This window comes from Littorina saxatilis, linkage group LG3, assembly GCF_037325665.1.
Source record: "Littorina saxatilis isolate snail1 linkage group LG3, US_GU_Lsax_2.0, whole genome shotgun sequence".
In the NCBI taxonomy this organism is placed as follows: Eukaryota; Metazoa; Mollusca; class Gastropoda; order Littorinimorpha; family Littorinidae; genus Littorina; species Littorina saxatilis.
In genome coordinates this window covers 3,752,701-3,774,434 of record NC_090247.1, presented here as the reverse complement: position 1 = coordinate 3,774,434, position 21,734 = coordinate 3,752,701, and the positions used below count along the sequence as shown (strand labels likewise).

The 21,734-nt window shown below is 40.3% G+C and overlaps 1 protein-coding gene across 1 annotated transcript in view; it reads left to right on the top strand.

The window, feature by feature from the left end:
• The window catches only part of LOC138961453 (cytoplasmic tRNA 2-thiolation protein 1-like), a 78,495-nt gene that overhangs the window by 37,903 nt on the left and 18,858 nt on the right, over positions 1 to 21,734 (top strand). The window lies entirely within an intron of this gene.

Below are 21,734 nucleotides of genomic sequence, written 5' to 3'. Positions count from 1 at the left end.
TATGAATAGAAAGATAACAGAATGTTAAATCATGCATTGTCCATCATGCATTGTCCATCATGCATTGTCCATCGTGTATTGTCCTTCATGCATTGTCCATCATGCATTGTCCATCGTGTATTGTCCATCATGTATTGTCCATCATGCATTGTCCACCATGCATTGTCCATCGTGTATTGTCCATCATGTATTGTCCATCATGCATTGTCCATCATGCATTGTCAATCATTTTAAGACAATATTTTTAATGGAGAATGATTTACTTAGTCTAAAGCTAACATCGCCAAGAATCGAGTTACGACAACATTCCAGGATGACAACGATATGGGTGATGTGGAAACATGATGGTTTATGGAGTGAAAGGGGGTTTGGGTCGAGTTTTACAGTCTTTGACATTTTAAAGATTGTAAAGTTGTGTTCACGTATATACTGTACATGTATTAACAAATACTGAAGATGGAAAAAAATTGAGTTTCTAATGAATAAAACATTTTGAAAAACAGAGACAAAGTTGATCGTTGAACAGTTTCTTGTGATAAAATAGTGTTTGCCTCTGAGGTTGTCTTGAGTCCTTGTAAGTCAGAATAAAAATGCCAGATGAAATGCAATAAAGAAGGTTAACGGCACACTCAGCCTCCCGTAAACTATCAGTTTCTGGCCACAGACACTGTCAGGCTTTTACACACAGTACAGACACCCTTTCGTTTAAACACTCACCGCTTGAGAACATCCTACGCGATCTTTCATCTCAGGTAAAAAAAAAATCAAGTATAAACAGTTCAACTTACGACGCTTAAAGGCACAGTAAGCCTCCCGTAAACCATCACAGATACGGTCAGGCTTTTACACACAGTACAAACACCCTTTCATTTAAACACTCACCGATTGAGAACATCCTAGGTGCCCTCCGTAAAGAGCGAACAATTTTCAAAGAATTTATTTTTGCGTGGTTTATCTTACCCCTGAGCCATCGTGAACCCGTGTGATCCAGTTTCCCTTTTTCACAATATAGTCGTCAGTTAGTCATTTGAATGCGACTCGATGTGAGCTTATTTACAATAGCACGTTTTTATGCACGAAACAAACGGCTGTGGTTCACAAGAACTCTAGTATAGCGATGGCTTTTGACTGTTGAGAGGAACGGCGATATGCATAAACCGTCGTCTGCTACGACCCTTGCGTGACCCTGCTTCCGGGCTTTTCTTTTTTCAAACTTTCACCACTTCGAATTGTACTGATCTTGTCTTGATGAAAAAAGAATTCTTTTATGATTAAAGAATGTTTGTGTAACAAGCTGTCAATTTATTATTTAGATTTTAAAAGTTAGGTCTAGCGCAAAAACGCACCACGGTCCAAAAACATTTTGATAATCATCGATTCACGGCTATCGCCAGTTTACATCGATAAAATGAGACCCGAAGGGAAGTAACTCATGTTTGACCTGAGTCATGTTTGACCTGGTTTGGATGGGTCCAAAAAGTGCTCGAGACAATCTGCAAAATTAATTCTTTAAAAATTGCTCGCTCTTCACGTAGGGCACCTGGGATGTTCCCGTTTGGTGAGCGTTCAAATGGAAGGGTGTTTGTACTGTGTGTAAAAGCCTGACAGTATCTGTGATGGTTTACGGGAGGCTTACTGTCCGGGCGTGATTTCCGGTATTGAATATTCATAACAGCCGTCCAGCACCAAAACGAGGCGCCATTGTTGTAGAGGACCAAGTCCACGAAAATAAATTCTTTGAAAATTTCTCACGCTCGACAGAAAGCAGCCAGGATGTTCCCGTTCGGTGAGCGTTCAAATGGAAGTATGCTTGTACTGTATGTAGACGCTCGGGGAGCTCTGTGATGGTTTACGGGAGGCTTACTGTGCCTTTAAGTTCAACATAACCGGGTTATTGTGTATAGGCAAAAAGCACATAGTTCATAATAGCTTGGTGCAGATGCGGCCCCCCAACCCCCGCATTTTATTTGATTTTTTTCCCCCCTTCTGTTTACATTTAGTCAAGTTTTGACTACATGTTTTAACATAGAGGGGGGAATCGAGACGAGGGTCGTGGTGTATGTGTGTGTGTGTGTGTGTGTGTGTGTGTGTAGAGCGATTCAGAGTAAACTACTGGACCGATCTTTATGAAATTTTACATGAGAGTTCCTGGGTATGATATCCCCGGTCCTTTTTACATTTAGTCAAGTTATGACTAAATGTTTTAACATCGAGGGGGGAATCGAGACGAGGGTCGTGGTGTATGTGCGTGTGTGCGTGCGTGCGTGCGTGTGTGTGTAGAGCGATTCAGACTAAACTACTGGACCGATCTTTATGAAATTTGACATGAGAGTTCCTGGGTATGAAATCCCCGAACGTTTTTTTCATTTTTTTGATAAATGTCTTTGATGACGTCATATCCGGCTTTTCGTGAAAGTTGAGGCGGCACTGTCACGCCCTCATTTTTCAACCAAATTGGTTGAAAGTTTGGTCAAGTAATCTTCGACGAAGCCCGGGGTTCGGTATTGCATTTCAGCTTGGTGGCTTAAAAATTAATTAATGACTTTGGTCATTAAAAATCTGAAAATTGTAAAAAAAAATAAAAATTTATAAAACGATCCAAATTTACGTTTATCTTATTCTCCATCATTTGCTGATTCAAAAAACATATAAATATGTTATATTCGGATTAAAAACAAGCTCTGAAAATTAAATATATAAAAAATATTATCAAAATTAAATTGTCCAAATCAATTTAAAAACACTTTCATCTTATTCCTTGTCGGTTCCTGATTCCAAAAACATATAGATATGATATGTTTGGATTAAAAACACGCTCAGAAAGTTAAAACAAAGAGAGGTACAGAAAAGCGTGCTATCCTTCTTAGCGCAACTACTACCCCGCTCTTCTTGTCAATTTCACTGCCTTTGCCATGAGCGGTGGACTGACGATGCTACGAGTATACGGTCTTGCTGAAAAATGGCAGCTACTTGACTAAATATTGTATTTTCGCCTTACGCGACTTGTTTTCATTTTTCTCGATTTTCTCAGCTCAGCTCCTTGCCATCTGCATGTCGCTTGTTCATCTCAACCTCAAGAACACTCCTCCTATATTCTCTGACTCCAACGCTGCCGTTGAAGCATTAAGAACTAACAAAAGATCAAAAAGACAGGATCTTGTCATTGCCATAAAGGAGCTGGCAAATAAGATTATAAAAACAGGAAGCGTGAACGTGCCTGGCAACGAGAGAGCAGACAAAGCCGCTAAAGAAGCTGCCCAAGGCATAGGCGCCTCCGAGGTAGACCTGCCATTGTCTGCTTCTGAGATCAGTAGCCTTACAGACTCTCTTCTCTGGAGAGAATGGAGGAACAAATACATGCACACGGCTATAAGCTCTGGCTGGCTCATCCGGGAAGCCCCATCAAAACAGATGAACACCTATAATGCATGCCCACGTGTAATAAAAAGGATTAACCGCCTAAGGGCAGAAGCTGGGAACTACCAATTTCTAGAGCTTAAATGCACCTGTCAATCCGACCTCAGCATTGCTCATTTGACTTTGGAGTGTGATTTGAACTCGTTTTCAACCCCTGACTCAGTTTATAAACTCGAACAGAAATATCCTGCCAAATACCCCAAATGAAAAATTAAGCTAGCTTTTAAGTTTTAATAAAAAACTTGGGTGGCAAGGTCGTAAACTGAAGTTCAACATAACCGGGTTATTGTGTATAGGCAAAAAGCACATAGGCCTAGTTCATAATAGCTTGGTGCAGATGCCCCCAACCCCCGCATTTTATTTGATTTTTTCCCTCTTCTTTTTACATTTAGTCAAGTTTTGACTAAATGTTTTAACATAGAGGGGGGAATCGAGACGAGGGTCGTGGTGTGTGTGTGTGTGTGTGTGTGTGTGCATGTGTGTGTGTGTGTGTGTGCATGTGTGTGTGTGTGTGTGTAGAGCGATTCAGAGTAAACTACTGGCCGGATCTTTATGCGCTTTATAGCTTTCTACAACACTGGCCTTCATCAATAGAAGAAAACCGTCCACTTCACACCAGATATCCATCCACGATAACTTTACAGTGGTACCTGTGATGAAAGGACAGCATTAAGACCAGCCAAAATTCACCCTACATTACGGGTGGCCTGCCATGGCAGGTACAATTATTACAGGTAATAGAAAACGGGAAAACAAAATATCGTTATTAGGAGTCGTCTGCCGCCAGAATGGCCTACTTGCATCACAGGTTCAACTGCCATTTGTGACCCTCCACCACGGAATGAGTCGCATGTCACCTCGCGCGGTTCTGCCCTAGGCTTAATATAAGTCCGGGGAGTGTCTGGTAACAGTGTGTGGGTCACCTTAGTCATAGGCTTATAACTCAAACAGTTTTCGCTCTTTTCTAAAACGGGTTTCACCACTGAATAGAGCATAACAATCTCGTTATGAAAATGTAAAAATATGAAAATCAAGCAAAGGTGACATGCGACTCATTCCGTGGTGGAGGGTCACATTTACGCAAAAATGATATACATAAAAGTCATCGTGCATGGGAACATCAGACACTGTGCAGAAATTCTAGATGCCACATTCAATGGGTGTTTGTTTTTCAGTGGTTCTGGTTTCCTCTTTAATGTTGAGGAATCCAAAAACATAACATACAATTCTTGTTTTTATATTTTTAATGTTAAGGACAACGACACACAACCCCGTGTTTCTCCAAGGAGTGTCAAGAATGGAATTAAACAGAGGTCACAGCTTACCGGATTGCGAAATTCTCGTTTAAACTGCATTTCTTTACCTCGTCTGAACAATATCATTGGCATGTTCAGATAATTCCCTGCAAAGCCTTTTAATCTGCTTTTCTCCTCACACGGTGTCTCTTACCTTGCCTTTATAACAAAAAAGCGCATTCGTTTACTTTTTTTTTACACGTTAAAGGCACAGTAAGCCTTTAATTGACATACTGTTAGTCGTTCAGTGGAGGCTTACTGTGCCTTTAATTGACATACTGTTAGTCGTTCATTGGAGGCTTACTGTGCCTTTAATTGACATACTGTTAGTCGTTCAGTGGAGGCTTACTATGCCTTTATTTGACATACTGTTAGTCGTTCAGTGGAGGCTTACTGTGCCTTTAATTGACATACTGTTAGTCGTTCAGTGGAGGCTTACTATTCCTTTAATTGACATACTGTTAGTCGTTCAGTGGAGGCTTACTGTGCCTTTAATTGACATACTGTTAGTCGTTCAGTGGAGGCTTACTGTGCCTTTAATTGACATACTGTTAGTCGTTCAGTGGAGGCTTACTGTGCCTTTAATTGACATACTGTTAGTCGTTCAGTGGAGGCTTACTGTGCCTTTAATTGACATACTGTTAGTCGTTCAGTGGAGGCTTACTGTGCCTTTAATTGACATACTGTTAGTCGTTCAGTGGAGGCTTACTGTGCCTTTAGTTGACATACTGTTAGTCGTTCAGTGATCCTCCCTTTTAAGACCTCTACAAATCTGAAGACAAAAATGTCATGAAAAGGAGGTAATCTTACATTGGAAGGTTGGAAATAGAACAAGTCGCGTGAAGCGAAAATACCACATTTAGTCACTCTGTGGAACTCACAGAATGAAATGAACAGGCTGCAGTCCTTTTTCCATCAAACTGTAATAGCTTTGTTCCCCGCAAAACTTGACTAAATATAAAAAGGGAAGACAAATAAACATCTTAAAAGGTGCCTGTGTATGTGTGGGTGGGTGGGGGGGATGATTTTAAAAACACCTGAGCCACTAACATGAGTTAGATCTCAAACTAGTGGCTTTGATGTCCAACATGGGGATGGGGGTGGAGAGAGAGCTGCATGCAAGTAATTACGTAAAGCAGATGACCTCCCTTTCGAAACTCGGTTCTCTGCTGAACAAAGAATAATTTATGTTCATGGGCAAAAACTGAGCGATATATCCTGTTTCGTTTTAACATTCATATTAGGCACGTTTCAAAAACAGAAAAAAATACTTCGTACTTATTTGCATTTCGCATGTATGGTGTATATCAGAGTTGGGAATCCATTTTCCCCCGTAGAATATAGCGTTTTACACTTTTTATAGTATTGGGATTCCCTTCTCCATTACACTTTATAACCTTCGTGGTTGAAAACGACGTTAAACACCAAATAAAGAAAGAAAGAACATTACACTTTAAAGATTAACACACACACACAAACAGATTAAATTAATTGGACCAAAAAACCCCCACAATGATCAGCAACTTTGAAGTGTCCCTGCTATCTCGTTAGCTTTTTTTTTTTCTTTTTTTTTCTCCAAAATTTTAATCAATCAATAAACACGTGATAACAAACATGGTAACTGTGTGTTTTCTGTTTGTACACATAATTTCTCATTTACATGCTTTACCTTAAATCAGAGACAATAAACAATTTGTTTCTAATTAATAAAACGTCAGACTAACGAAATCTCAAAACAACATGATTTCCAAAAATAATTTCCAGTGTTAATCGTGAATCGTTTTTTTAAAAAATGCTTACGCACATCTTTGCGATTAAAATAATATGATTAATCTTCTTCATATTTTTGCTGTTACTTTTAATACCAAAAAGCACATCTGTAACATTCAACCTAATTCTTTCGCCAATGTTTACTAATATGTACATTTCAATATATTTCCAAAACCTGAGCACGGTTGGGCATTCAAAGAAAAAATGCTCCAATACATCAAGTTCATCCTCACAATATGTACAGTTTTTATCAGCCTTCACTTTCATTTTACACAATAAAATATTAGTTGGATAAATGTTTTGCAATATTTTCCAATGCAGTACACGTAATCGAACTTCACTAGTGACAGTGGCTGCTAAGTTCCAATTCTTTTCGTCAATTTCAAATCCTAACTTTCTTCTCCAAAATCCTTCTGAACAGGGTGGGCTGTATTTTTTTCCTACGAGAATCTTTCGAATTTCTTTTACTGATCTCACTTTTTTTTCCACAAAAGGTCGGAATGTCACAGACTGAACAATTTACATCGTCTATAGCTACATTTCTTAAAAGGAGATGTACAGCTGTACGAACAACATTGTACTCAAGCAATCTATTTGCAGTGTAGCCAGTTCTTTCACACACTTCTTCATAGGTAGCAAAACGTCCATTCTCACACACATCGCTCACATACATAATACCATCCAAAAAAGTGTCAATTTTCAAGCTCATGTTACCCTCATCAATTTTTCGTTTATACAAATCAGCAAAATACGTTGTTTGGACGAGAATAATATCCTCTTGCGTTGTAACAATTCGTCCATTATCAACTTTCCATCTTCTTCTTCTTCTTCTTTTCGATCGCCGATCACACTGGAGTCCAGATCTTGAGATATAATTAGTGGTCCTCTGCAGCGCAGCCACTGGCCCGTACAGCTTGTTGTGCAGGGACTCCGGCAATGGCCAGATTTCCTCTCTCAGCACCTGGTGGTTCCTGCAGTCTTGCAGGATGTGGGCCGTGTCCTGCTCTGCTTCTCCACAAGAACACATGGGGGAGGGCACAACATGCAGCTTCTTGTGGAGATGCTGGTTAAGTCTGTTGTGTCCCGTTCTCAGGCGGAAGATGACCAATGCATTATTTTTGCATTTGCTCTTGCCTTTTCTCACCCAAGAAAAAAAAGGTGTGTTCCTCCATTGAACTCTTGCACGCACCTGTGCTGCACGAGATTTACGCTGCTCTAACAGTTCTAACTGCAGCTTGACCTTCTGCCGTTTACCTTGCGTTTGAATACAGTCAGGGGAGATCCCAAGGGCTTTATCCAACTCATTTAATTCTCCATACAATTTTGCAACATCCTTTTTAATTTCAAAACTTTTAAGCTTACTAACATTTTGGGAGAAATCCTTGATTCTCATTTTCAATAATTCCCAACCAAGTTGACAATCCTCTTCATCATCAAGTTGAAATGTGTCAAACATTTTGTTCATTTGATCAACAAAGCTCACATCATGTAACATAGAATTATTAAATTTCCAATAACCCTCTCCTCTAACGACATCAGCGAGTTTAATATGAATACTATGTACAGCCTCAATGATCCGACGTCACAACAGAGATTATGTCACAATCAACAATCTTTTCAAACACACTTAAACTACTAAAAACGTAGTCAAGTCTTCTTGCCACAAATGGAACATATTTTGACCATGTAAATTCTTTTCTATCTAAATTATGCATTCTCCATACATCGTATAAATCACATTCATTCACCAGGTCATTAAATTGTTTCACAACAACATTTGAATGATTCTCTCCACTTATTATGTCGAGCTCATTGCTCATGACACAATTAAAATCACCACACAACACTATATCACCATCTTCCTTTTTTATATTTAGTCAAGTTTTGACTAAATATTTTAACATCGAGGGGGAATCGAAACGAGGGTCGTGGTGTATGTGCGTGTGTGTGTCTGTGAGTGTGTGTAGAGCGATTCAGACTAAACTACTGGACCGATCTTTATGAAATTTGACATGAGAGTTCCTGGGTATGAAATCCCCATACGTTTTTTTCATTTGTTTGATAAATGTCTTTGATGACGTCATATCCGGCTTTTCGTGAAAGTTGAGGCGGCACTGTCACGCCCTCATTTTTCAACCAAATTGGTTGAAATTTTGGTCAAGTAATCTTCGACGAAGCCCGGGGTTCGGTATTGCATTTCAGCTTGGTGGCTTAAAAATTAATTAATGACTTTGGTCATTAAAAATCTGAAAATAAAAAAAAAAATAAAAATTTATAAAACGATCCAAATTTACGTTTATCTTATTCTCCATCATTTGCTGATTCCAAAAACATATAAATATGTTATATTCGGATTAAAAACAAGCTCTGAAAATTAAATATATAAAAATTATTATCAAAATTAAATTGTCCAAATCAATTTAAAAACACTTTCATCTTATTCCTTGTCGGTTCCTGATTCCAAAAACATATAGATATGATATGTTTGGATTAAAAACACGCTCAGAAAGTTAAAACAAAGAGAGGTACAGAAAAGCGTGCTATCCTTCTTAGCGCAACTACTACCCCGCTCTTCTTGTCAATTTCACTGCCTTTGCCATGAGCGGTGGACTGACGATGCTACGAGTATACGGTCTTGCTGAAAAATGGCAGCTACTTGACTAAATATTGTATTTTCGCCTTACGCGACTTGTTTAACATGTCTGATACATCTGTAAAAAATTTAAAAAAATCATTTTCTCTCTAGACTCGTTGGGTGCATTTATACATTTGCGATAATCAAACTTTGGTTATCACTACCAATCTTCACAGCAAGAATGCGCTTCGTTTCACACACGATCTTTACATAATTACATACAAACCCTTTTTTCAATAATATAACCTGTCCCGAGCTATGCACGGTACTTTCGCTGTAAAACAGATCACCACCCCACTCTCTCCTCCATTCTTCACTGACATCTTTAGTAATATGCGACTCTTGCAAACAAATGACATCATACTTTTTGCTTCTGAAAAACGTAAACAAACTTTTCCTTTTTCTTTTGGTTCTTAATCCTCGAGTATTCAGCGAGAACAATTTCATGTTACAAGCCATTGTCAGTGTCCAGTATCAGTGTCAGTTCTTGTTACACAGCACGTGCGCTAGTTGTCACTCGCATCAAGCCGTGCGTGTTTCTCCACGCCTTCTGTTGTTGGGGAACCGAGTGCTATCTCTTTAGCTATTTATTTTGCACTATTGCAAGTTCGTTAAGTGCATGACATGATCACAGGTGCCAGCAGGACTAGCATTGCAACTGTCCGTTTTATTTTTAAATTCACTCCGATTTCATTGACATTAAGAATTGACAGGTGTAATTGGATATACTCTAAATCCTTTGACTTCCGCGACATGTATACCTGAAAAGAAATAGATATATTTGTGCTAGTAGCTTGTATGCCATGCCCTCACACCTGCGTACTTCGGATTGGGACTGCTGCAGAGACTTACTCTAGATCAGCAATCATCTTCGAGATGTCTTCCTTTCCTATCACCTATGTCCCCCCCACCCCCCCCATCCGTCCCGCCACCCCCCGCCCCCTCCCCCCTTCCCTCTCCTCAGGTGTTGTTGCATCGGATAATGATATTTTCCTTCCAGTGTATGACGTCTGAACAGCCAGCACGTATCTCAGTTTCCAGGCCGAAGGCACGCTCCTTCTTTTGAACACAGTTCGGTTCAGCATCTCAGATCTAGACTTTTTATTTTTTTATGTTATTTTTTTTTTACGTGGGATAAGACCATCTAGACACTTGGTCACACACCGAAACTCAACACCATGACTGCTTGCTTTGGTGAGTTTGATTTTTAATGAATTAATTAAAAATGTATTAACAAATTCCAACTGGGAACAGAGAGCACCCAGGCTGTTCATTGTTGGGATGTGACCAAGCGGAGTCATGATCTTATTCCATGTAGCACCTAGGCTGTTCATTGTTGGGATGGGACCAAGCGGAGTCATGGTCTTATTCCCTGTAGCACCCAGGCTGTTCATTGTTGGGATGTGACCAAGCGGAGTCATGATCTTATTCCATGTTGCACCCAGGCTGTTCATTGTTGGGTTGGGACCAAGCGGAGTCAATATCTTATTCCACGTTGCACCCAGGCTGTTCATTGCTGGGATGTGACCAAGCGGAGTCATGATCTTATTCCATGTAGCACCCAGGCTGTTCATTGTTGGGATGGGACCAAGCGGAGTCATGATCTTATTCCATGTAGCACCCAGGCTGTTCATTGTTGGGATGTGACCAAGCGGAGTCATGATCTTATTCCATGTAGCACCCAGGCTGTTCATTGTTGGGATGTGACCAAGCGGAGTCATGGTCTTATTCCATGTAGCACCCAGGCTGTTCATTGTTGGGATGTGACCAAGCGGAGTCATGATCTTATTCCATATAGCACCCAGGCTGTTCATTGTTGGGATGTGACCAAGCGGAGTCATGATCTTATTCCATGTAGCACCCAGGCTGTTCATTGTTGGGATGTGACCAAGCGGAGTCATGATCTTATTCCATGTAGCACCCAGGCTGTTCATTGTTGGGATGTGACCAAGCGGAGTCATGATCTTATTCCATATAGCACCCAGGCTGTTCATTGTTGGGATGTGACCAAGCGGAGTCATGATCTTATTCCATGTAGCACCCAGGCTGTTCATTGTTGGGATGTGACCAAGCGGAGTCATGATCTTATTCCATGTAGCACCCAGGCTGTTCATTGTTGGGATGTGACCAAGCGGAGTCATGATCTTATTCCATGTAGCACCCAGGCTGTTCATTGTTGGGATGTGATCAAGCGGAGTCATGATCTTATTCCATGTCAAAGCCTGGCAAGATCTGAGTGTGTCTTTAATAGGAGATAATTAAGTGCATCCATCCTATTGGAAACATATCAAAACTGAACTGGGTGTTTTCTATGCAGATAGGGTATTTTTGTGTGAATTAAATTCTTAATTAACACTAGTGTTAAATTAATCAATTCAAAACTTCCGCACTCAGCTCTTCATAGTGGTATGTGTCCAAATGGAAAGGATGCTGTTATTCCTTGTAAAACCTTAGACAGATCTGTGATTGTGCACATGGCCGTTCACACCGGAACAAATGTATGTTTTAAAACTCGAAAAAAAGAACGAAGAAAAAAGAACGTGGCAACTTGAAAATGTCCATGTTATCTATTCATTTATTTATACATTGTATTCCCACTGCTACATGCCCATGTTATCTATTCATTTATACATTGTATTCCCACTGCTGCATGCCCATGTTATCTATTCATTTATACATTGTATTCCCACTGCTGCATGCCCATATTATCTATTCATTTATACATTGTATTCCCACTGCTGCATGCCCATGGGAGGCCTCAGGTGCCAGCGAAGACAAACATTGCAAGATGCTATGTTATTTTCATGTTCACCCCCTACTCTATGAAATTAACCGTATTCTTGGTCATTAATTTTGATAGGAACGCGGTATTGGATACACTCTTTATCCTTGTAGGTATCATTTCGGAGAAATCAATATATTTGTGCAAGTATTCTTTGTCTCCACACCTGCGAACTTAATTTGGACTGCGAGTGCTGCAAAGATCTACTGTGTAGTGTGTTAGCTTATACGCCCGATGGGTCAAAAGCCAACATAAAATCTTGAATAAAAGCTTGCAATCATCTGAAAGGTGACCTTCCTTCCCACTCACCGCGCCTTTCTCCCGCCATCTCCCGCACACATCCCAACCTCCCTCTAAAGAAAGTTTATGTATGCATGTATACCTTCAGAGAAATAGATATATATATGTGCTGGTAGTCAATATCTCCACACGTGCGTACTTTGGATTGCGATTTCTTCAAAGGTTTCTTTTCTTTCTAAATTTGCAATCCTTGTAAAGACGCTTGGTAGTGAATATCTTCACACCTGCGTACTTTGGATTGCGATTTTTTCAAAGTTGTCTTTTTTTTTTTAATTTGCAATCCTTGTAAAGACGCTTGGTAGTGAATATCTTCACACCTGCGTACTTTGGATTGCGATTTCTTCAAAGGTTTCTTTCTTTCTAAATTGTGACCCTCCACCACGGAATGAGTCGCATGTCACCTTTGCATGATTGTCATATTTTTTACATTTTTCTAAAGAGTTGTTTATGCTCTATCCAGAGGTGAAAACCGTTTTAGAAAAGAGCGAAAACTGTTTGAGTTATAAGCCTGTGACTAAGGTGACCCACACAGTGTTACCAGACACTCCCCGGACTTATATTTAAGCCTAGCGCAGAACCGCGCGAGGTGACATGCGACTCATTTCGTGGTGGAGGGTCACAATTTGCAATCCTTGTAAAGACACGTGTCTTCTGGTGAAAACAGTCACGCAAACCAACAAATATCTGCAGCCAGGCTTAAACACGCAACGTAAGAGCATCCAAAAGATCCTTCCACACATACCGAACATCAATAATATGCCTGGTTTCTATGCAGAGTCGGGTTTTATTGCTCAATTAATATTGCAACTGACACCAGTGTGCGAACTTTGGAATGTGATAAATGCAAAACATTACTGTAAATTCACAATCAAAAAACAAGAAAGGTAGGCTGTTGGAACGTTTGTTATGGACAAAACAATACATTCACAGATATTTCGACCCAACGGTCTTTTAAAGGCACAGTAAGCCTCCCGTAAACCATCACAGATACTGTCAGGCTTTTACACACAGTACAAACACCCTTCCATTTGAACGCTCATCAAACGGGAACATCCTAGGTGGCCCTACGTAAAGAGCGAGCAATTTTCAAAGAATTAATTTTGCGGAGAGAATGTCAGAGACAATTATTATATGAAGTCTTATATCGCGCGCGTATCTCCAGACTCGGACTCAAGGCGCAGGGATCTATTTATGCCGTGTGAGATGGAATTTTTTTACACAATACATCACGCATTCACATCAACCAGCAGATCGCAGCCATTTCGGCGCATATCCTACTTTTCACGGCCTATTATTCCAAGTCACACGGGTATTTTGGTGGACATTTTTTTATCTATGCCTATACAATTTTGCCAGGAAAGACCCTTTTGTCAATCGTGGGATCTTTAACGTGCACACCCCAATGTAGTGTACACGAAGGGACCTCGGTTTTTCGTCTCATCCGACCGTGATGCGTTTTGGCGCTAGACCTAACTTTTAAGATCTAAATAATAAATTGACAGCTTGTTACACAAACATTCTTAAATCATAAAAGAATTTTTTTTTCATCAAGACAAGATCAGTACAATTCGAAGTTTTGAAAGTTTCAAAAAAGAAAAGCCCGGCCGGAAGCAGGGTCACGCAAGGTCGTGGTTCTCGTAGCAGACGACGGTTTATACCTATCGCCTGTTCCTCTGAACAGTCGAAAGCCATTTCGTGCATAGTCAGAGTTAATTAATAACGTGCTATTGCAGATAAGCTTACAGCGAGTCGCATACAAATTACTAACTGACGACTACATTGTGAAAAAGGGAAACTTGATCACACGGCTGGGTTCACGATGGCTCAGGGGTAAGATAAACCACGCAAAAATGAATTCTTTGAAAATTGCTCGCTCTTTACGGAGGGCACCTAGGATGTTCCCGTTTGGTGAGCGTTCAAATGGAAGGGTGTTTGTACTGTGTGTAAAAGCCTGACAGTATCTGTGATGGTTTTACGGGAGGCTTACTGTGCCTTTAAGTGAACAGACAAACGATTCATTCGCTCGGCTTCCTGACGAGTGGGCGAAAACTGATTCTATCAAGAGAAGTTTTGTGTGAACATTTGTTTTTCTGTTCACTTAAAAGACCGTTGGGTCGAAATATCTGTGAATGTATTGTTTTGTCAATAACAAACGTTCCAACAACCTACCTTTCTTGTTTTTTTTATTATTCTGAATTTTGGAACGTTGACAGTCTCCTTGTTTTTGGATTTGTAAATTCGCAGTCATCTTAAAGATACCTTTAAGCCCGTGTAAAAAGTCACGCACGCAAACACACATCTGCAGCCAGGCTTACACCTGAGAGATAAGAGCATGCTTACACCTGAGAGATAAGAGCATGATTACACCTGAGAGATAAGAGCATGATTACACCTGAGAGATAAGAGCATGATTACACCTGAGAGATAAGAGCATGCTTACACACTAAACAGTCAACAGCCTCTTTGCTTTCTGCGTCGGGGGCCCGGGTAGCTCAGGTGGTAGAGCACTGGACTTGTTATCGAGAGGTCGCTGGTTCGAATCCGGGCCGGGACGGACACGGGTCAACTTTATGTGCAGACCCAGAGACGGTATCCATCTCCCACCCCCGTGTCACCACAATGGCACGTTAAAGATCTTGGTCATTCTACCATAAGTGCAGATGGCTGATACCACCTAAACCAGACCAAACTACTGGACCGATTTTTTTATGAAATTTGACATGAGAGTTCCTGGGAATGATATCCCCGGACGTTTTTTTCTTTTTTTTGATAAATACTTTTGATGACGTCATATCCGGCTTTTTGTAAAAGTTGAGGCGGCACTGTCACACCCTCATTTTTCAATCAAATTGATTGAAATTTTTGTAAAGCAATCTTCGACGAAGGCCGGACTTCGGTATTGCATTTCAGCTTGGTGGCTCAAAATTTAATTAATGACTTTGGTCATTAAAAATCTAAAAATTGAAATAATTTTTTTTTTATCTATAAAACGATCCAAATTTACGTTCATCTTATTCTGCATCATTTTCTGATTCCAAAAACATATAAATATGTTATATTTGGATTAAAAACAAGCTCTGAAAATTAAAAATATAAAAATTATGATCAAAATTAAATTTCCGAAATCGATTTAAAAACAATTTCATCTTATTTCTTGTCGGTTCCTGATTCCAAAAACATATAGATATGATATGTTTGGATTAAAAACACGCTCAGAAAGTTAAAACGAAGAGAGGTACAGAAAAGCGTGCTATGCAGCACAGCGAAACCACTACCGCGCTGAACAGGCTCGTCAGTTTCACTCCGTTATGCACAAGCGGCGGACTACGGTCATTGTGAAAAAATGCAGTGCGTTCAGTTTCATTCTGTGAGTTCCACAGCTTGACTAAATGTAGTAATTTCGCCTTACGCGACTTGTTTGTTTCATCTCTTAGGGTACGATGTGCGCGAGTGTTGTATGCGTGTGCGTGCGTGTGTGTGTGCGTGAGTGTGTGTGGGTGTGTGTGGGTGGCTGCGTGTGTGTGTGTGTGGGTGGGGGGGTGTGCCTGTGTCTGTGTCCGTGTGTGATTGTGTGGGAGGTGGGTTGTCGTGTGGGTGTGCGTTTTCTGCGCGTGAGTTTTTTTTCTGTTTTTGCAGAGAGAGGGAGAGAGAGTGCGAGGGGGGGAGGTAGAGAGAGAGAGAGAGAGAGAGAGAGAGAGAGAGAGAGAGAGAGAGAGAGAGAGAGAGAGAGAGAGCATTCGCGTTTTTATACTGACCGGCCCAAAACTGTAAATGAATCGGAAATTCTCTGCTAGCTGCACCCCAACATGGAAGCTGGGGTAAGAAAACTTACTCCTACGCTTTGATACACGACGTTCAACATTCACAATTTCGTATGCAGTTCCTCGATCGGTACGTTTCAAAGATTGTCAAAGCTATTCTTAAGATTTGGACAAATTTGCACCTCAAAATGCTACTAAAATATGCACGAACGTTGTTGTTAACGATCTGCCACATTCATTTACTCCCTCGCAGTGTCAACATTTCTTTACATGGGAGGAAGAATCCGTGTGTGAGAGCGAGGTTTGTGTGTGTGGCCGAGAGGGACAGGGAGAGAGAGAGAGAGAGAGAGAGAGAGAGAGAGAGAGAGAGAGAGAGAGAGAGAGAGAGAGAGAGAGAGAGAGAAAGTGTGTGTGGGTGTGTTTGCAAAGATGGTTATATTCATTTCTTCTGTAAATTATATCACCTTTGTCTAAAGGGCTTTTAAAGCTGAGGACAATAAACTCTCAAAGCGTTAAAAGCGTCCCTGGAGCATTCGTCACGATTTTATTGAAAGTGAACTGCAACGCTGGCTAAATTATGAGGGTCAGCTTGTGCTCATGCCAGAGGGATGCTGAAATTGAAATGAATTTCGTGAAAGCAAAACCCGCTTGGGATCTCCTGGCCAAATGACGAAGAATCGCAACTATTCTGCAAACTCTATGCATTGAAAGCAAATATGTTGACATATCCGTAGGGTTCGTTCATTTGTAGATAAGTGTGATGATTAGCCTACTTTTGGGCCAAGGAAACCCACACAATAACAAAAACAAGCAAACAAACAAACACACAAATAAACAAACAAACCAACAAACAAACATACACATATATAGTGCCAGCGTGTGCGTATGTGCGTATATATGTGCGTGTGTGTGTCTCTTTTTGTTCGTTTCTCTTTCTTCTTTCACTTTTGCTCTACTGTCATTCCTTTCAATACTACGTGACAAACGCGGGCGCGCACGAATGCCGCGTTGTATAGCTGTCATCGTATTTCAACACTTCTTACTGTTTCCTAACATATACGGACCAGGGCTCCGGTCATAAAATAGTTGTGGGTCAGCTCTCGCGTGCGTGGGCAGCGTCCAATAACGTGACCATCGTGCGACTGTCGTAGAAAACCTTCTGGTCAGTTCCTTTGGGATAGTCGCTTGACCATTAGAGTCGTTTTTCATTCAGGAAAAACGTACTGAAATGTGAGGAAGTTTTTGTGAGTCGTGGGAAAGTACGGTACGACAAGACAAGACATATTCTTTATTCGACAAGACAAATTATTTAATTACGAAAGTTTCGTTATAAGCAAACGTTTTTGTGTGGTTTTTTTTTTACGTGTTTGTTTTTCTTCCACATTTTGATCAATCAATAAACAAGTGATAACAAACATAGAATCTGTTGGTTTTGTTGTTGTTGTTTGTTTTGTGTATGTTACAGTAAACTCTCAAAACCAGGAAATTTGCGAAATCCCTGAACTTTTCAGTAAATTTGTGAATTTCCTGTTTCACTCAGGGATTTCACAAATTTCCTAAAAATTCTAGGAAATTTGCGAATTTACTGATTTCAAGGGGCAGGAAATTCGCAAATTTACTGAAACACATTTGAAGGGAAACAATGCTTTGTTGGTTGCTTGTGAACCATTTAATGATTCTGGTTTCCTTATATTAATGCAAGTTAAACACTCATATTTCTCTCTCTCTCTTCTCTCTCTCTCTCTTATACTGTCATGTTTCCCATAACGTTTAACATAAAATCTGAACTAGTACATTAAAAGGTACATTGTGACACTCATAATGCAGTGCGTTCAGTTTTATTCTGTGAGTTCCACAGCTTGACTAAATGTAGTAATTTCGCCTTACGCGACTTGTGTTTTGTTTTCACTGTCTGCTTGTCTGTCTCTCTTTGATCTGTCATTCTCTCCGTCTACCCAAATGTCTTTCTTTATACACCCCCGGTATAGGGGTGTGTATAGGCTTCGCTCGATGTGTTTGTTTGTTTGTGTTCGCATATAGATCTCAAGAATGAACGGACCGATCGTCACCAAACTTGGTGAACAGGTTCTATACATTCCTGAGACGGTCCTTACAAAAATTAGGACCAGTCAAACACACGGTTAGGGAGTTATTGGTGGATTAAGATTCTACAAGGACTTATAGAGGGACATATTAATGGTCAAAGGGAAATAACCTTCTCAGTTGGTGGCAGTGAGAATGGTAAGGACGGGGGTGTTTTTCCTACCTCGGAGGAATTTCTTGTTGTGTTTTTTTTTTACGTGTTTGTTTTTCTTCAACATTTTGATCAATCAATAAACAAGTGATAACAAACATAGAATCTGTTGGTTTTGTTGTTGTTGTTTGTTTTGTGTATGTTACAGTAAACTCTCAAAACCAGGAAATTTGCGAAATCCCTGAACTTTTCAGTAAATTTGTGAATTTCCTGTTTCACTCAGGGATTTCACAAATTTCCTAAAAATTCTAGGAAATTTGCGAATTTACTGATTTCAAGGGGCAGGAAATTCGCAAATTTACTGAAACACATTTGAAGGGAAACAATGCTTTGTTGGTTGCTTGTGAACCCTTTAATGATTCTGGTTTCCTTATATTAATGCAAGTTAAACACTCATATTTCTCTCTCTCTCTTCTCTCTCTTTTATACTGTCATGTTTCCTAAAATGTTTAACATAAAATCTGAACGAGTACATTAAAAGGTACATTGTGACACTCATAATGCAGTGCGTTCAGTTTCATTCTGTGAGTTCCACAGCTTGACTAAATGTAGTAATTTCGCCTTGCGCGACTTGTTGTGTTTTCTTTTCACCGGCTGCCTGTCTGTCTCTCTTTGATCTGTCATTCTCTCCGTCTACCCAAATGCCTTTCTTTTTACACCCCCGGTATAGGGGTGTGTATAGGTTTCGCTCGATGTGTTTGTTTGTTTGTGTTCGCATATAGATCTCAAGAATGAACGGACCGATCGTCACCAAACTTGGTGAACAGGTTCTATACAATCCTGAGACGGTCCTTACAAAAATTGGGACCAAACACACGGTTAGGGAGTTATTGGTGGATTAAGATTCTACAAGGACTTATAGAGGCACATATTAATGGTCAAAGGGAAATAACCTTCTCAGTTGGTGGCAGTGAGAATGGTTATTTCCCTTTGACCAACGGGGGTGTTTTTCCTACCTCCTCGGAGGAATTTCTTGTTCCTCTCTGTTTGTCCGACTGTCTGTTGCTCTTGTCTTTCCTCCTAAATTCTTCTTCCCTTCCTTCCTTCCTTCCTTCCTACCTTCCTTCCCTTCCTTCCTTCCTTCCTTCCTTCCTTCCTTCCTTCCCTTCCTTCCTTCCTTCCTGCCTTCCTTCCTGCCTTCCTTCCTGCCTTCCTTCCTTCCTTCCTTCCTTCCTTCCTTCCTTCCTTCCTTCCTTCCTTCCTTCCTATCTTCCTTCCCTTCCTTCCTTCCTTCCTTCCTACCTTCCTTCCTTCCTTCTTCCCTTCCTTCCTTCCTTCCTTCCTTCCTTCCTACCTTCCTTCCTACCTTCCTTCCTTCCTTCCTACCTTCCTTCCTTCCTTTCTTCCTTCCTTCCTTTCTTCCTTCCTTCCTTCCTTCCTTCCTACCTTCCTTTCTGTTTTTACATTTAGTCAAGTTTTGACTAAATGTTTTAACATAGAGGGGGAATCGAGACGAGGGTCGTGGTGTATGTGTGTGTGTGTGTGTGTGTGTGTGTGTGTGTGTGTGTGTGTGTGTGTGTCTGTGCGTGTGTGTGTGTAGAGCGATTCAGACCAAACTACTGGACCGATCTTTATGAAATTTTACATGAAAGTTCCTTGGAATGATATCCCCGGACGTTTTTTACATTTAGTCAAGTTTTGACTCAATGTTTTAACATAGAGGGGGAATCGAGACGAGGGTCGTGGTGTATGTGTGTGTGTGTGTGTCTGTCTGTCTGTCTGTGCGTGTGTGTGTGTGTAGAGCGATTCAGACTAAACTACTGGACCGATCTTTATGACATTTTACATGAGAGTTCCTGGAAATGACATCCCAGAACGTTTTTTTTTCGTTTTTTCGATAAATGTCTTTGAAGACGTCATATCCGGCTTTTTGTAAAAGTTGAGGCGGCACTGTCACACCCTCATTTTTCAATCAAATTGATTGAAATGTTGGCCAAGCAATCTTCCACGAAGGCCGGACTTCGGTATTGCATTTCAGCTTGGTGGCTTAAAAATTAATTAATGACTTTGGTCATTAAAAATCTGAAAATTGTAAACAAAATTTTTTTATAAAACGATCCAAATTTACGTTCATCTTATTCTTCATCATTTCTTGATTCCAAAAACATATAAATATGTTATATTTGGATTAAAAACAAGCTCTGAAAATTAAAAATATAAAAATTATGATCAAAATTAAATTTTTGAAATCAAGCTAAAAACACTTTCATTTTATTCCTTGTCGGTTCCTGATTCCAAAAACATTTAGATATGATATGTTTGGATGAAAAACACGCTCAGAAAGTTAAAACGAAGAGAGGTACAGAGAAGCGTGCTATCCTTCTCAATGCAACTACTACCCCGCTCTTCTTGTCAATTTCACTGCGTTTGCCTCGAGCGGTGGACTGACGATGCTACGAGTATACGGTCTTGCTGAAGAATTGCAGTGTGTTCAGTTTCATTCTGTGAGTTCGACAGCTTGACTAAATGTTGTATTTTCGCCTTACGCGACTTGTTTCTTTTTTTCGATAAATACCTTTGATGACGTCATATCCGGCTTTTTTTAAAAAGTTGAGGCGGCACTGTCACACCCTCATTTTTTAATCAAATTGATTGAAATTTTGGCCAAGCAATCTTCGACGAAGGCCGGACTTCGGTATTGCATTTCAGCTTGGTGGCTTAAAAATTAATTAATGACTTTGGTCATTAACAATCTGAAAATTGTAAAAAAAATATTTATTTTATAAAACGATCTAAATTTACGTTCTTCTTATTCTTCATCATTTCGGTCCGGTGTCAGAATAATGTGACTGGGTGAGACATGAAGCCTGTGCTGCGACTTCTGTTTTGTGTGTGGCGCACGTTATGTCAAAGCAGCACAGCCCTGATATGGCCCTTCGTGGTCGGCTGGGCGTTAAACAAACAAACAAACAAACAAAAGTGAATGGGTCCCAAAGAGACAAATAGGTTGGCGGGACAGGAAAACCCCCTAAACAAGAAATTCCTCCGAGGTAGGAAAAACACCCCCGTTGGTCAAAGGGAAATAACCATTCTCACTGCCACCAACTGAGAAGGTTATTTCCCTTTGACCATTAATATGTCCCTCTATAAGTCCTTGTAGAATCTTAATCCACCAATAACTCCCTAACCGTGTGTTTGACTGGTCCCAATTTTTGTAAGGACCGTCTCAGGAATGTATAGAACCTGTTCACCAAGGTTGGTGACGATCGGTCCGTTCATTCTTGAGATCTATATGCGAACACAAACACACAAACAAACACATCGACCGAATCCTATACACACCCCTATATACCGGGGGTGTAACAACCAGCTACACATTTTAAGGGTCATCAACTCTATCGCCACTGTGTCTTCTCGACGTTCGATTCCCCAAAGTCAAGAAAAAGTCCGAATTGCGTGCCAAGACAAAACCTTGTGGTCGAGTAAGCTGATTGTCACCCAGCTTGTCAGACCGACTGAGTGATTGTTTTTTCCCCTCACTTTGGTTCTTTAAAAGATTGAATCGTCTGGCTGCTAATTG